The following is a 15,811-nucleotide window of genomic DNA, read 5'->3' on the forward strand; positions in this document are numbered from 1 at the left end:
AGAGAGTTCTAGCATGGGTTAGCATGCAAACTTAGGAAAATAAAAAAAGATGAGTGTGGTTTGAGAAAAGATTGTGAGGGTGAGAGATGAAGCAGAGAGATAGCAGGAGCGCTCTCAACTAGGATGTTATAAACGCTCTTCAGGACTCTATTTTGAGAGCAATGAAGATCCATTAAAGTGCTTGAAGAAAGATGTATCATAATGAAATTTATGTTCTGGAACGATAACTCTAGCTGCAGTACAGAGTACGATTAAGAGGAGGGTGAGGTGAAGGTCTGGGAGACCATTCTTGATTTTTTTTTTTTTGCAATAATTCAGTAATTAGAAAAATTTATAAATTTGTGTGATATTTTCCAGGATCTGGTGACTTTTGTTGTTACAGGATGTGGGGGAAAAGGGTCGCTTCCTGGTTTCCAGCTTGGGCCACTAGGTGAGATGGAGAAACATGATGAGTGGCAGGTTTCTTGAGGAAGATGACAAGTTCAATTTTAGGTGGTTTAGATTTGAGGCGTTTGTACGACAACCGAGGAAGCTTTCAGGGTGAAAAGTTTAGAGGGAGATTGGAGGAAGCTGTTGTTCATATTTGAATTGCTGCTCTTCTTGCCAGTCCTCTTTTAGGATGCCACTGTGGAATTAAGAATTTATGAATTAGAGATATTTCCTGTGGAACTGGATCCAAAAAGTACAAAAGGAAGAAGCATGCAGCTTGCTGCTTCTTGGGAGCATAATGGGCAGAGGGTGCACTGTTTTATCATTTCCACCAGCAGCATAATGCTTGCTCCTTCCCGTTGATTTCAATATATGTATTTATATTTTATATATGCAAATTTACGTATTCACAGATAAAGCCCTTGATGTATCTGTTGATGTGCTTATCTCTGGGATTAGGTGGAGGAGAAGAGAATTATTACTTTATATAACCTTATATTGCTATGCTTTTTTTGCACAAAGCAACTTACTTTTATGAAAAAACTTAAAATTATTAAGTAAATAATTGAGTAGCGATTTTGTGCAAATTGAGTTGAAAAAAATAATTGAAATGACAGGCAATGTAGACTTTTTTTGAAGTGCAATGTAGACAACATAGGAGTTAAAAACAAAAACTAAAACGATATGCCTCAAACTATATGGGGCAATCTTCCTGCCCATGATTCCTCCCCAGGTGATATGTTAGGAATTGTGTGCAAATGATTTTTGTCATCCAGTTGATACTTATTATTTATTATCTTGTATTTTATTTGGTAACCCTATATGTCTAGCAAGCATCCAACATTACATCTGTTATCAAGACTGATGTTGAACTGATACTCACAGGTAGGCTGCAGTGGTTATTTGTAGCCTGTCTGTTCTGATTGGTCTGATTACTGGCTATTGTTATAATTGCTGTTTTAGTGATTTATATTCTCTGACACCACTGATTTAGGAAGCCTGTCTTGACATCTGCCTCTTCTTTGATCTCCTTTCAAGTTTCTCCAGTATTCCCTGGAGAATATCTATCATAGTAGTAGATATGTAGTATTAGTTATCTATATAGCATCCATAATAGCCTGAATAATGGTCCTCAAAGGTATCAGGTCCTAATTCCAGGAACCCTTAAATGTCACCTTACTTGGAAAAGGGTCTTTGCAAATGTGATTAAGGATCTTGATATGGCAAGATTATACTGGATTATCCAGGTGGGCCCTAAAAGCCTACTTTATAAGCAATAGGCAAGTGTCTTTATAGGAGGCAGGCAGAAGGGCAGTTTGACACAAGCACAGAAGAGAAGGCTAGGGGAAGGAGGAGTAGATCGAGATTTGAAAATGGAGGCCTTGAAGACTGGAGTAATGGATGCAGCCACAAGTCAAAGAATGTTGGCTGCCACCAGAAACTGGAAGAGGCAAGGAGCAGATTCTCCCTCTAGAGCTTCTGGAGGGAGCACAGTCCTGTCGACATCTTGATCTCAACCCTGTGAAACTGATTTCAGAATTTCTACTTGCAGAACATACTTATACTAAAAAATATACTATTGTTTATCTAAATTCAAATTCAACAAGGCAGGCCTCTTGTATTTTATTTAGTAACCCTATATAGAACCCTATATAGAGACTATGTCTTAATCATCTCTGTATTGTTTAGCATGTTTCATCAGTGGATGTTTGTTGAATAAATAAAAAAAATGATAATTTTGCAAAGAGTTAAAAATATTTTTAATATTGAAATTTCCAAATAGTATAATAGAGAGAGAATAGTATAATGAAGCCCCTTATAGCCAAAGAGTATAATAGAGACAATAGTATAATGAAGCCTCTTATATACATTGTAGCTTTTATAATCATTGACGTATGACCAATCTCACAGTTTTTAAAACAATACTTTGTTCAAGAGAAGCAGCTCTGATGGGATAGTTGTTTGATTTTCTATTTATGGGCATATGTATGAGTGTATGAAGGGACAGGGCTATGGTGGCATTAGCACTGCATTTCAAGATGCTACCTCCTTCGACAAGAAATGAGGAAATCGAGAGTGATGAGCATTTGCATATAGATAACAAGAGAGCAAAACACAATGTAACTCATTGAGGGAGCTTGTTATATAGGATGCCAGAAGATATCGAGGACAAGGATGATATTTTCTAAATATAAACTGTAACATGTGAGGTAGGAGGATTGCTTGAAGCCAAGAATTCAAGACCGATATAGAGGACATGGATGATATTTTCCAAATATAAATGCAAATATAAATTGGAACATGTGAGGCAGGAGATTGCTTGAGGCCAGGAGTTCAAGACTCACCCGGGCAACACAGCATGACCCTGTCTTTCTGAAAACAACAACAAAAAAAACTAGCCAGGCATGGTGGCACACACACCTGTAATACTAGATACTCTGGAGGCCGAGGCGGCAGGATTGCTTGAGCCCAGGAGTTCAAGGCTGTCGTGAGCCATGATTGTGCCACAGCACTCTAGCCTGGCTGATGAATTGTGACCCCTTCTCAAAAAAAAAAAAAAAAAAAAAAAAAAAAAAAGCAACCTGGACACAAAAATTGGTAGATGTAACTTCTGGTAGTCTTGTTCTGCTGAAAACAAAGCATTTGATGAGCCTCAACTAACTTTGCTGCCAATTTAGCCTCACAGAATGGTGAAGAACCAATCAGAACGGTTAATCAGAACTTTATTCTGAACACCCAGAAAGAATAGGTTGGAGATGTGCAAGTGACTAGCACTGAGGAAGGGTGTGACCAGATCATCCCTGAATGCGAAGTAGCCATGGAAAGGAGGGCTGGGCTGAGTCAGAACACTGTTTGTAGGAAAATTAGTCCTAAAAAATTCAAATGAAAGACACGTATAATTGCAGCATGAGGATATTGAAAGACAAGCAGGTGCCAAAGAAATGGGAAATTCTTTAAAAAAATGAAATTTTACAACTAAGCTTCATACATTTTTATGAAGTGAGAGGAAACCAGAAGGTGTTTGAGGCAGTTGTTATTGGTTGCCTACCTTTGTACCAGGTAATGTGAACCAAAATGGGCCAGGCCAACAAGTCAGTCAACAGATCCTTTTTGGTGCTCGCTATGCACCAGGCACCCATCTAGGCACTTGTCATAAATAAGCTAGACAAGGGTTCATTTCTTCAAGAGCCAATGTTCCTGGGGTGGTGTAAAACAACAAGGGTGTAGGGACTGTGACAAAGTAGATAGGCATGCAGAATTTCTTTTTTTTTTTGAGACAAAGTCTAGCTCTGTCACCCAGGCTGGAGTGCAATGGCGCGATCTCGGCTCGCTGCAACCTCTGCCTCCCGGGTTCAAGCGATTCTCCTGCCTCTGCCTCCTGAGTAGCTAGGATTATAGGCACGTGCCACCACTCCCAGCTAATTTTTGTATTTTTAGTAGAGATGGGGTTTCACCATGTTGGTCAGGCTGATCTCAAAGTCCTGACCTCGTGATCTGCCTGCCTCGGCCTCCGAAAGTGCTGGGATTATAGACGTGAGCCACTGTGCCTGGCCACATGCAGATTTTTGTATCTTCATTTAAAAATTTTTTTTTTTTTTTTTTTTTTGAGACGGAGTCATGCTCTGTCGCCCAGGCTGGAGTGCAGTGGCCGGATCTCAGCTCACTGCAAGCTCCGCCTCCCGGGTTCACGCCACTCTCCTGCCTCAGCCTCCCAAGCAGCTGGGACTACAGGCGCCCGCCACTTCGCCCCGGCTAGTTTTTTGTATTTTTTAGTAGAGACGGGGTTTCACCGTGTTAGCCAGGATGGTCTCGATCTCCTGACCTCGTGATCCGCCCGTCTCGGCCTCCCAAAGTGCTGGGATTACAGGCTTGAGCCACCGCGCCCGGCCTAAAAATTTTTAAACTTTTAATTATTGTGGGTACAAAATAGGTGTATATATTTATGGGGTGTATGTGATATTTTGATACAGGCATACAATGTGTAATGATCACATCAGAGAAACCAGGGTATTCATTACCTCAAGCATTCATCATTTCTTTGTGTTAGAAACATTCCAACATTCCTGTCTTTTAGTTATTTAAACATATACCATAAATTATTGTTGATTATAGTAATCCTATTGTGTTATCAAAACTAGATCTTATTTATTCTCTCTAAATATATTTTTGCACCCATTAACCATCCCCACATTTCCGCCCCTCACGCTATCCTTCCTAGCCTCTGGTAATGATCATTCTACTCTCCATTTAATTGTTTTAATTTTTACCTCCCACATATGAATGAGAACATGTGAAATTTGTCTTTCTGTGCCTGGTTCATTTCACTTAACATAATGTTCTCCAGTTCCATCCATGTTGTTGCAAATGACAGGGATTTCGTTCTTCTTATGCTGGAATACTACTCCACTGTGCTTATATATACTGCATTTTCTTTATCCATTCATCCACTGATGAATACTTAGGTTGATTCCAAATCTTGGCTATTGTGAACAGTACTGTAATAAACATGGGAGTGCAGATATCTCTTCAATATACTGATTTCAGGCCAGGTGTGGTGCCCATGCCTGTAATTCCAGCACTTTGGGAGGCTGAGGCAGGATTGTTTGATCCCAGGAGTTTGAGACCTGCCTGGGAAACATGGCAAGACCCTGTCTCTACAAAAAATAAAAAAAATAGGCAGGCATGGTGGCACATGCCTGTAGTCCCAGCTGCTTGGGGAGGCTGAGGTGGGAGGTTTACTTGGGCCCAGGGAGGCTGAGGCTGCAGTGAGCCATGATGACGCCACTGTACTCCAGCCTAGGTGACAGAGTGAGACCTTGTTTCAAAAAAGAAAAAAATGAAAAAATATATATACTGATCTCCTTTCTTCTGGATGTATACTTAGCAGTGAGGTTGCTGGGTCTTATGGCAGTTCCATTTTTAGTCTTTTGAGGAATCCTCTTTTCTTTGTTTAAGAGTGTGCTGGGAAAACAAAAGGAGTCTTCAAGGGAATAATGTGGGTCTTGGGTGGCCCGTTTCTAACTGTCTTGTATCGGATAAAGCTGGTGTTCATTAGCATGGCTTCCAAGGCCCTGTCTGATGGAGCTCTCTTTTAACTACCTCTGCATCCTCATTTCCTGCTGCTCCATACATCTCAGTTAAGCAGTGTAGAACTGTTTCTAGTCTCTAGGCACACTGTGCTGTGCTGCAACTCTGTTCCTGTCATTCTTTTGTAGGGGCCTTCCTGTCTCCTATCAGTGTTGCTATTAAAATACCTGAAACTCATTAAGTGTCAGTTGAATTGAACTGAATGAGACTTCGTATTGTTTTTAAGGAACTAAAAATCTGCTTGAGGAGACCAACACGTATGCAGATACCCTCACAGAAGTGCATTTAAGTCTCATAAAGAGTTCACAGTTTCAGGTTGTAAGGAAGAATATGGCAGAACAATGAGAATGCACAGAACAGTTACTATTCTTTGAGGAGAGCTGGAGAATGGCAAAGGTTCTGGGTGATGGTGAATTTTACTGATGTTTTTAGAAAGGGGGTAAAATTTGGATTTTGATGTACACTTGGGTTTCTTTCACATTAGTCGTCAGCAACATTTAGACTATATTTTAAAATAGGTAGTTTGTGAATACTTAGATTAGGGAGAAATAATCAGTAGGAATAAGTTTGGGTTCACAAAGAGCAAATGAGATCAAAGAAACCTTGGTCTTTTCTTTCATAGGTCTCCTAGTTAATAAAGAAATGCTGAAAATCCACTGTTTCAACCTGGCCTTGGGCAATCCCCCAGAAACAGCATTTGGTTGCTTTGTTATAGGACTTGGCCCTTTGCTCTTTGTCAGACTGTGGGTGAGGCCAAAAAAAGACATGTTTATTAAATTTGCAGATGACTAAGTTTTAATGCTTTGAAACATAGAATTGGGATTTTTAATTGGGCTGAAATGGTAAACCAATATTGAAAAGATGAAATCTCATCAGGATTTGTATAACCATATATATTCAAATAATTTAGCATTCATGTGCTTATGTTCAAGAAAATGAAGGTCTATTTTAAGAACAGTCAGTGAGAAAGTTCTAGTGATTTTAGTTGACTGCAAGCTCAATGTGAGCCAATAGTGAAGAGTACTGCCAAGACATGGGGACACGAATCTACACTGCATTAATAACAGCTGAGTGTCCGGAGTAAGGGAAATAATCATCCCACTTCTTTGTGATTCTCAGACCACACACATTTGGAGTCTTGAGTCCTTAGATCTGGGTTCCATATTTCAAGAGGAAATATTGACAAAGTGGATCATATCCGGAAGTGGGTGAGCAGGATGATGAGGAGAGCAAAAATCATGTCAAATAGGAAATGGCTGAATAAAGTGGGAGCATAATTACTCTCTCTCATTATGTGAAAGAAGGAGTAATCAAATATTATGTCACTCCAGAGAGCAGAACTAAAACCAGTGTGGTTGGAGAATTTAAAGAAAGCAAATTACAACACAATACAAAGAAGAAATACAAATTTCAGCTCTTAAAATTTAAATGGGATTAAGTATTAGTTGTCAGTATTGTAGGGATGATAATTCTTCCGAATTCAATTTTAATGAAAACTCAGTAGAAAACAAGAAGACAAAAACACCTGTGGTATTTTTGTGGGACTGGGGGCAAATTCCAAAAATCACCTAGAAAAATAAATAGACAATAATGACTTTGAAAATTAGAAAGAGAAGGTTGGTTCATCACTACATAGGCTATAATGATTAAATGAAAATGACACTGGTACAGACAAATCAATGGAATAGTTATTTCAGAGATAGACTCTGATATATCAATAACTGAATAGAAAACAAAAGAGGTGTAACAACTGGGGGCATACACTTTATTTATTTATTTATTTATTTATTTATTGAGACAAATTCTTTCTCTGTTGCCCAGACTGGAGTGTAGTGGTGTGATCTCGGCTCACTGCAACCTCCATCCCACTGGATTCAAGTGATTGTCCTGCATCAGCCTCCCAAGTAGCTGGAATTACAGGCGTGTGCCACCACGCCTGGCTAATTTTTTAATTTTTAGTAGATACGGTATTTCACCATGTTGGCCAGGCTGGTCTTGAACTCTTGAACTCTTGACCTCAGGTGATCCACCCACCTTAGCCTCCCAAAGTGCTAGGATTACACGTGTGAGGCACCGCACCCGGTGCAGAGAAACTATTTAATAAATTTTCTAGGACGATTCATTTGGTAACTGGAGAAAGACAAAACACTCCAAAAAAATGTCCTGGTAGTTTAAATTAAATGTTAAATGGTTAGAAATAAATAAATAAAACCAGGCCAGGCGCGGTGGCTCACACCTGTAATCCAAGGACTTTAGGAGGCCGAGGCGGACAGATAGCATGAGCCCAGGAGTTCCAGACCAGTCTGGGCAACATGGTGAAACTCCATCTCTACTAAAAATACAACAACTGAGGTGGGAGGATCACCTGAGCCTGGGAAAGTCAAGGCTGCAGTGAGCCGTGATCGCGCCACTGCACTCCAGTCTGGTGACAGAGACCCCATTTAACAAAAAAAACAAAACCAAAAACACAAAATTTAGAAAAATTAGAATTGAGTACCTAGAAAATCCCTGCATTTGGGGAGAACTGTTCTGTTTTATTACATTTTACTGTACAACATTTCAAATATTAAAATAAATAGAGAATTAGTACAACAAATACCCGTATATTCCTTATCTAGGTTTGCCAGTTGCTAACATGTTGTTATATTTACTTTGTTTTTTTTAAAGCATTTGGAGGTAAATTATAATGTTGCTTTACCATTATGTTCTTTAATATCTCTAAAATAAAGATATTTTAATTTTTTTGTATATATATTGTGTGTGTGTGTGTGTGTGTGTATATATATATATATATATATTTTTTTTTTTTTTTTTTTTCCAGTAGAGATGGGGTTTCATCATGTTGGCCAGGCTGATCTTGAACTCCTGACCTCAGGTGATCCACCTGCCTTGGCCTCCCAAAATGCTAGGATTACAGGCGTGAGCCACTGTGCCTGGCCAAATAAGGATTTTTTCTTAACTAAGCACAATACTTTTATCATGATCACATCTACAAAATGAAATAATTATCTGCTATCTTCTGATAACCAGTATACATCCAGATTTCCTCTGTTGGCCCCAGTGTGTTTTCCAGCCAAGTTGCTCAAATCAGGATCCAGTCAACGACCTGCATGATTCTTAATATGTGGTGAGCTATGGCTCATATTTCTCTGTTAGTTCCTTCCCGCCTTTTTTTTTTTTTTTTTTTTTTAAGATGGAGTCTCACTTTGTCGCCCAGGCCAGAGTGCAATGGCGTGATCTCAGCTCACCGCAACCTCTACCTCCCAGGTTTAAGCAATTCTCCTGCCTCAGCCTCCTGAGTAGCTGGGATTACAGGCACCCGCTACCACGCCCGACTAATTTTTGTATTTTTAGTAGAGACGAGGTTTCACCATGTTGGCCAGGGTGGTCTCGAAATCCTGACCTCAGGTGATCCACCCCCTCGGCCTCCCAAAGTTCTGGGATTACAGGCATGAATCACTGCACCCAGCCCCTTTGCACTTTTTTGTTGTTGTTGTTTTGTTACATTTTCTTGCTGAAGAGACTGATCAATTTTCTGGTAGAATTCTACCTTCTGGATTTATATGATTGTTTCCTTCTGGTTTCATTTAAATTTTAGTTAACTCTCTACTGTATTTCCTGGATACTGGAAATTTTGATCTAAAGTTGTTACTGATGTCAGATAAAACATTTTTGTCAAGTGTATTTCATGGGTGATGCTGTGTACGTTATATCCTATCATATCAAGAGTTGTATAATACTTAGTTGTGTTACTTTTTATGATACTAAGATCGATCTTTAGATTAATGGTAAATGGGAAAATTACCAGATCTCTCTATTATAAAGTTATGCCCTCTTGAGACAAGTAAATATTCTGTGTGTTAAGAACTCAGCAGCAGCCGGGCGCGGTGGCTCAAGCCTGTAATCCCAGCACTTTGGGAGGCCGAGACGGGCGGATCACAAGGTCAGGAGATCGAGACCATCCTGGCTAACATGGTGAAACCCCGTCTCTACTAAAAATACAAAAAATTAGCCGGGCGAGGTGGCGGGCGCCTGTAGTCCCAGCTACTCGGGAGGCTGAGGCAGGAGAATGGCGTAAACCCGGGAGGGGGAGGTTGCAGTGAGCTGAGATCGCACCCCTGCACTCCAGCCTGGGCGACAGAGCGAGACTCCATCTCAAAAAAAGAAAGAAAGAAAGAAAGAGAGAGAGAGAGAGAAAGAGAGAGAGAGAGAGAGAAAGAGAGAGAAAGAAAGAGAGAAAGAGCTATGTGTTACTCCAAAATAGAGTTCCATTTGGAAAAGAAAGAATTCATACTTAACTCTCTCTTGACTAATTTTTACGTAAGGAATTGGTATAATAATTACCTCAATGAGGGGGCAAATATGTCTTTTCATTCTGGGTTGAGTATCATTCGGACTTTTATATATTCAAATGTGTCAATCAATTATAGTATTATTTATGATGCTGTGATAGATTACATTTACCAAAGCAGGATACACAAATGTATTCAGTCTCGCATGGTCTTCCTATAATGTGATATTGACACATCTCCATTGCTTCTGCCTGGCACTCTCTTGGGGCACATGTGTTTAGTGAAATCTAACCACCCTGAAGCCACCATGTTAAAAGACCATAAGGAAAAGCAACATAAGAGGTACACAGAAATGATTAAGGAGCCCTAATTATTCCATGCCTCAGTGTTCCGGTTCAGGCACCAGACATGTGAATGAATGAACCCTCAGAAGATTTCAGTCTCCAGCTTTTGAGGTGCACAAATGATGCTAACTGGAGTAGAAACCAGCTAACCCCCTGAACCCTTCCCAGACTACAGATTTGTGAGAAAAATAAATGTCTTAAACTAAGTTTGGCATTACTTTTTACATAGCCACAGGAACTAGAAAAGATGCTTTGATGAAGTTGGTCTTTGGGGGCCTCTCCACGTTGACTCCTGTCCTTTAACATGAGCCCACTTCTCTTCAGTAATTTCCTTGCTTTCTGATATACGACAATGTGCTAAGCTCATCTTATACATTCTCTGCCTCAGATTTAAAATCAGCCTTTTCCCCAAAGAGCCCTGGTTCTTTTTAGTGAGGAATGGTATTTAGAGTTTAAAATCTGGTCATTGGCTGGGCATGGTGGCTCACGCCTGTAATCTCAGCACTGTGAGAGGCTGAGGTGGGTGGATCACGAGGTCAGGAGTTCGAGACCAGCCTGGCCAACATAGTGAAATCCTGTCTCTACTAAAAACACAAAAATTAGCTGGGCATGCTGGCGTGCACCTGTAGTCCCAGCTACTTGGGAGGCTGAGGCAGGAGAATCGCTTGAACCTGGGAGGCGGAGATTGTGGTGAGCTGAGATCCCACCACTGCACTCCAGCCTGTCTCTGTCTTAAAAAAAAAAAAAATCTGGTCATTATGGAAACTTTCAGTGGAACAAATTACAATGGAAAAATTACAAATTGTGACAATAAAACACTTCAACATGTTTCCCAAAAGCAGAATTGAAAGGCAAACAATGAAGCTCAACAGAATAGACAAGAAAAATATTAAGTATTTAGTAAAAATAAAAAATCAATGTGGACAAGCAATTCTTAAAAGACAGAATACCAATGAATAGTAATCATTGAATCATTTTCAACTTTCTATACTATTTTTCCCTTACCAAATTAGATTTTATTTATTTATTTATTTATTTGTTTGTTTGTTTTTGAGACAGGGTCTCACTCTGCCACCAAGGCTGGAGTACAGTGGCGTGATCATGGCTCACTGCAGCCTCGACCTCGCAGGCTCAACCCATTCTCCTGCCTCAGCCTCCTGAGTAGCTGGGACCACAGGTGTGCACCACCATGCCCAGCTAATTTTTCTATTTTTCGTAGAGACAGGGTCTTGCCATGTTGCCTAGGCTGGTCTCAAACTCCTGAGCTCAAGTTGCCTTCCCATCTTGGCCTCCCAAAGTGTTTAGGATTACAGGCATGAGCCACTGCACCCAGCCAGATTTCCCTTAAAAGAAACAGGCCTCAATGCTGACAAGAATGCAGTATGAGTGAGTGGGCCAGGTTAGAAGGTCAACTCTGCTTTCTGTGGTAATTTAGTGGCCCAGTTTTTTTCCATTCATTTGCTCTGCCATTCCCCGTTAAAGCCGTGTGGTTGAAGTGAGGTCACAGGCAAATCTGTGTTCTAGCTTGCATAAAGGAAACAAAAGAAGTTTAGGGCAAGCAATGTTCTTTGAAGCAAGAGAGGAGAAATTCTGCTCAGAAGGCCACACTGAGTTGCAAGGGAGCTTGGGAGCTGTAGTCTTTGGGCAGGCAGTTATATATCTTTCCTAAACACTATTACTTTGAAATAAGATCGCATCCTTTAATTGAATAGCTCATTTTTTTATAGTCTTTCCTAAGGAAACAAATGAATTTCAGAAAACAAATGTTAATTACCTGATGAACACTAACTCAGCCAATGACAGAAATGTTCAGTATGTTATTTATTGGAGAAGGAAGCTACTTGAGAAGCATCTATATAGTTTTATTAACGGGTGTTAGAGGCCATGATTAAATGAGATGGAACATGACTGGAGAGTGTTATTTGTTTGTTTGTTTGGTTTTTTGAGACAGGGTATCACTCTGTCACCCAGGCTGGAGTGCAGTGGCATGATTATGGCTCATTGCAGCCTCAACCTCCCTGGGCTCAGGGGATCCTCCCACCTCAGCCTCCTGAGTAGCTGGGACTACAGGCGTGTACCACCACTCCAGGCTAACTTTGAAATTTTTTGTAGAGACGGGGTTTCATCACGTTGCCCAGGCTGAGAGAGTTTTAAGTAAGAGAGAGAACATTCTGTTTGCTTTATGGAGGACAAGTGGAAGCTGTTGCTGTAGTCCAGGAGACAAGTGATGATGGTAGTCTGTGCTAGAGTTTAGGAGTAGTGACAATCTTTTGAATATTAAACCTTTGTTAGCTCTATAGATTTTGGAAAGGACAATTTGTCGGGGAGGCCACATTTCACACTTCACTTAGCTCATAATGTAAGAAATAGTGGCAAAAGATCAATGTATGGGGGGTGTTGGTAGGTACCCGAACAGTGCTATTTTTAAATTGCCAGTTAATTTTAGCTAGAGAGGTCGGCAAAATTCCAAGAAACTGAATACAAAAAGACACTTCTTTGTTTTTTTTTTGAGACGGAGTCTTGCTCTGTCGCCCAGGCTGGAGTGCAGTGACTCGAACTCGGCTCACTGCAAGCTCCGCCTCCTGGGTTCACGCCATTCCCCTGCCTCAGCTTCCTGAGTAGCTGGGACTACAGGCGCCCGCCACTATGCCTGGCTAATTTTTTGTATTTGTAGTAGAGACGGGGTTTCACCGTGTTAGCCAGGATGGTCTCGATCTCCTGACCTCATGATTCACCCGCCTCGGCCTCCCAAAGTGCTGGGATTACAGGTGTGAGCCACTGCGCCCGGCCTTTTTTTAAATTTTATTTTATTTTTTATGATGGAGTCTCAGTCTACTATTTTTCGTAGAAACGGAGTTTCACCATGTTGGCTGGCCAGGCTGGTCTTGAACTCCTGACCTCAAATGATCCACCCACCTCAGCCTCCCAAAGCGCTGAGATTACAGGTGTAAGCCACTACCACCTGTGAGAGTTCACTTTCTTTGTCTACTTTAACTGCATTACTTTCTATGTATTTGATTTATCAACTATATTTCAGATATTTGTGTGGAAACAGCATATCCCTAACAAGATTATAAACCCATTGAAGGTCATGCACTTTGGTATCATTTTCAGTGACTTGAACATGATAGGTGTTCAATTAAATAATGAGCATAGAAGAATTAACTCTGATATTGTGATATATAAACAAACACATATATTAATATTCATCCCTAGTTTCTGACACAGAGCTCATAAAACTCTTGTCATTTCCTAGATAATGAGGTGAGAAGAGCATAATTTGCTATTCATAAGGCCCTTTCAACCAAACCTGAGTTTATGCTAATGAGGTGACTCTTGGTGGGGGCAGGGGCCTGCCCTAGATAGCTTCAGGATGGGAGCTCTTTGCCAGAGAAACCAATCATGTGATTAGAGAATTTAAACTTTCAGATCCACCACACCTCCATAGAGGGGAGGGGGGCTGACGATTGAGTCAATCTCCAATGGCCAAATTTAATCAACCATACCTATGTAATGGAACCTCCATAAAAACAAACCATTAGCAATAGGATTCAGAGAGCTTCCGAGTTGGTGAATGTATCCACATGTTTGGAGGATGGTGCACACCAAACACCATGGGGACAGAAGCTCCTGCACTCTGGACACTTCGAGACCTCACCTTACATACCTTTTCATCTGGCTGTTCATTTGTGTACTTTATAATATTCTTTATAACAAACTGGTAACAATAAGTACAGTGTTTCCCTGAGTTCTGTGAGCTGTTAAATTATCAAACCTAAGGAGGGAGTCATGGGAACCCCCAAATTGTAGCCAAGTTGGACGAAAGTGTGGGTAACCTGGGTCCCTACTATTTGTGATTTTTATTTGAAGTCGGGGGCAATCTTGTGGGACTGAGTCCTTAACCTGTAGTGTCTGCGTCAATTCTGGGTAGTCAGTGCCAGAATTGAATTAAATTGTAGGGCACTCAGCTGGTGTCTGCAGAAAATTGGGAAATTTCTTGATGTGAAAAACCCACATATCTGGTGTCAGAGATGTTCTGTTTCAGTAGAAACAGTAGTAGACTTGAACAGTTTTATTCTTTATATAGCTTATTTCCAATGGAGAACAAATGGAAATCAAGTGCCCGTGGAATCTCATACTGAATTCCACAGTCACAAGCATCCTGGTCATCTCAGGGGGAAATATCACACACTTGGTACAAAGCAAATAGATGAGTTAAATATTATATATTAAATGGCAAATTTATTATGATATTAGTGATTATATAATTATTGGATTGAATTATTTCAATAAAAAACATGTGAATACTATTATGTTGATTACAATATCAAATAATGATATTATAGCCTTAGTTAACATATAATAAAATGGCACAATTCACTTTAAATATAAGGAACAAAGACAAAATAATGAAAACCAAGGGTTTGCATATTTTGTGATTATTTTATAGGGAATAGCTAATTATTAAACTAAGGAAAACTAAAATTATATATTTATTTTTCTACTTAAGAAGTGTCTTGGCTGGGCACGGTGGCTCACGCTTGTAATCCCAGCACTTTGGGAGGCCAAGGAAGGTGGATCACCTGAAGTCAGGAGTTCGAGACCAGCCTGGCCAACATGGTGAAACCCTGTCTCTACTAAAACTACAAAAATTAGCCAAGTGTGGTGGCACATGCCTGTAATCCCAGCTACTTGGGAGGGTGAGGTAGGACAATCACTTGAACCCGGCAGGGGCAGGGTGCAGTGAGCCAAGATTGTGCCACTGCACTTCAGCCTAGGGGACAGAGCAAGTGAATTCTCCTCTCTGCTACAGGAGCATCATATTTTCTGTAATTTTAGAATTACATTTCTGGTCACAGCTATCTAAGCGGGCTATGATTTTGTTTCATAAAGTCTTAATGATTTTGAGTATTCTTACCTTAAAGGTTACCATTTATCCTAATGAAATTAAGATAAAATGTGATTTTGTTACCAGCCTTTAGATTCATATTAGCCACAGAACATTTTATAAGGATCCTTGATAAGGCTCTTCTTGTCTTATCACAGAAGTAGAATTAGAAGCTCTGTGACAAATATCCAACCCCTCCACCATTTGATAATCTGTTTTTGGACTAGGTATGTAATAGGTGATCAATAAATGATTACTGAATGAATGAATGTAAGCCTGAATGGATGGTTCTGACTTCCTGTCTGCTTATCTGCCTGTCTAGGTCTGTACGTCTATTTCTGTTGGACTTTGTGTGAATCCTCTCAAAATATAATTATTGTATATTGCACTGAGTCTAAGGGTTACCTCCCTGAGATCGTCCATGAACTAAACTCAGTGGTGACTGGCTTAAAACACACACACACACACCCCACCTACCAATATTTTATGACTTAAACATATATATAGCATATATATGTGTGTGTGTATATATATATATATAAACTCTTATATAAAAGATGATCTACTGAAAGGCGGTGGGATATGGTGGTGGTAGTGATTTATAGATGAAATCACTCCCACAGCATTGGCATCTTGGCAGTAGCTCGTTCCTCAGCTTCCCTGAACTAGGCGTGGAACTCCAGTTACTTCCCATATATCTGATACATTTAGGCTGCAACAAAGTCAAGTGCTTTTCTTGCTTATTTTTTTTCCTTCTTTGAGAACAGAAG

At 40.2% G+C, this 15,811-nt stretch overlaps 1 protein-coding gene across 1 annotated transcript in view; it reads left to right on the forward strand.

Annotated features, from left to right (window-relative positions):
• Positions 1 to 15,811, forward strand: part of ANK2 (ankyrin 2) — a 695,731-nt gene that overhangs the window by 106,831 nt on the left and 573,089 nt on the right. The window lies entirely within an intron of this gene.

The sequence above is a fragment of the Macaca mulatta genome, chromosome 5 (genome assembly GCF_049350105.2).
Source record: "Macaca mulatta isolate MMU2019108-1 chromosome 5, T2T-MMU8v2.0, whole genome shotgun sequence".
In the NCBI taxonomy this organism is placed as follows: Eukaryota; Metazoa; Chordata; class Mammalia; order Primates; family Cercopithecidae; genus Macaca; species Macaca mulatta.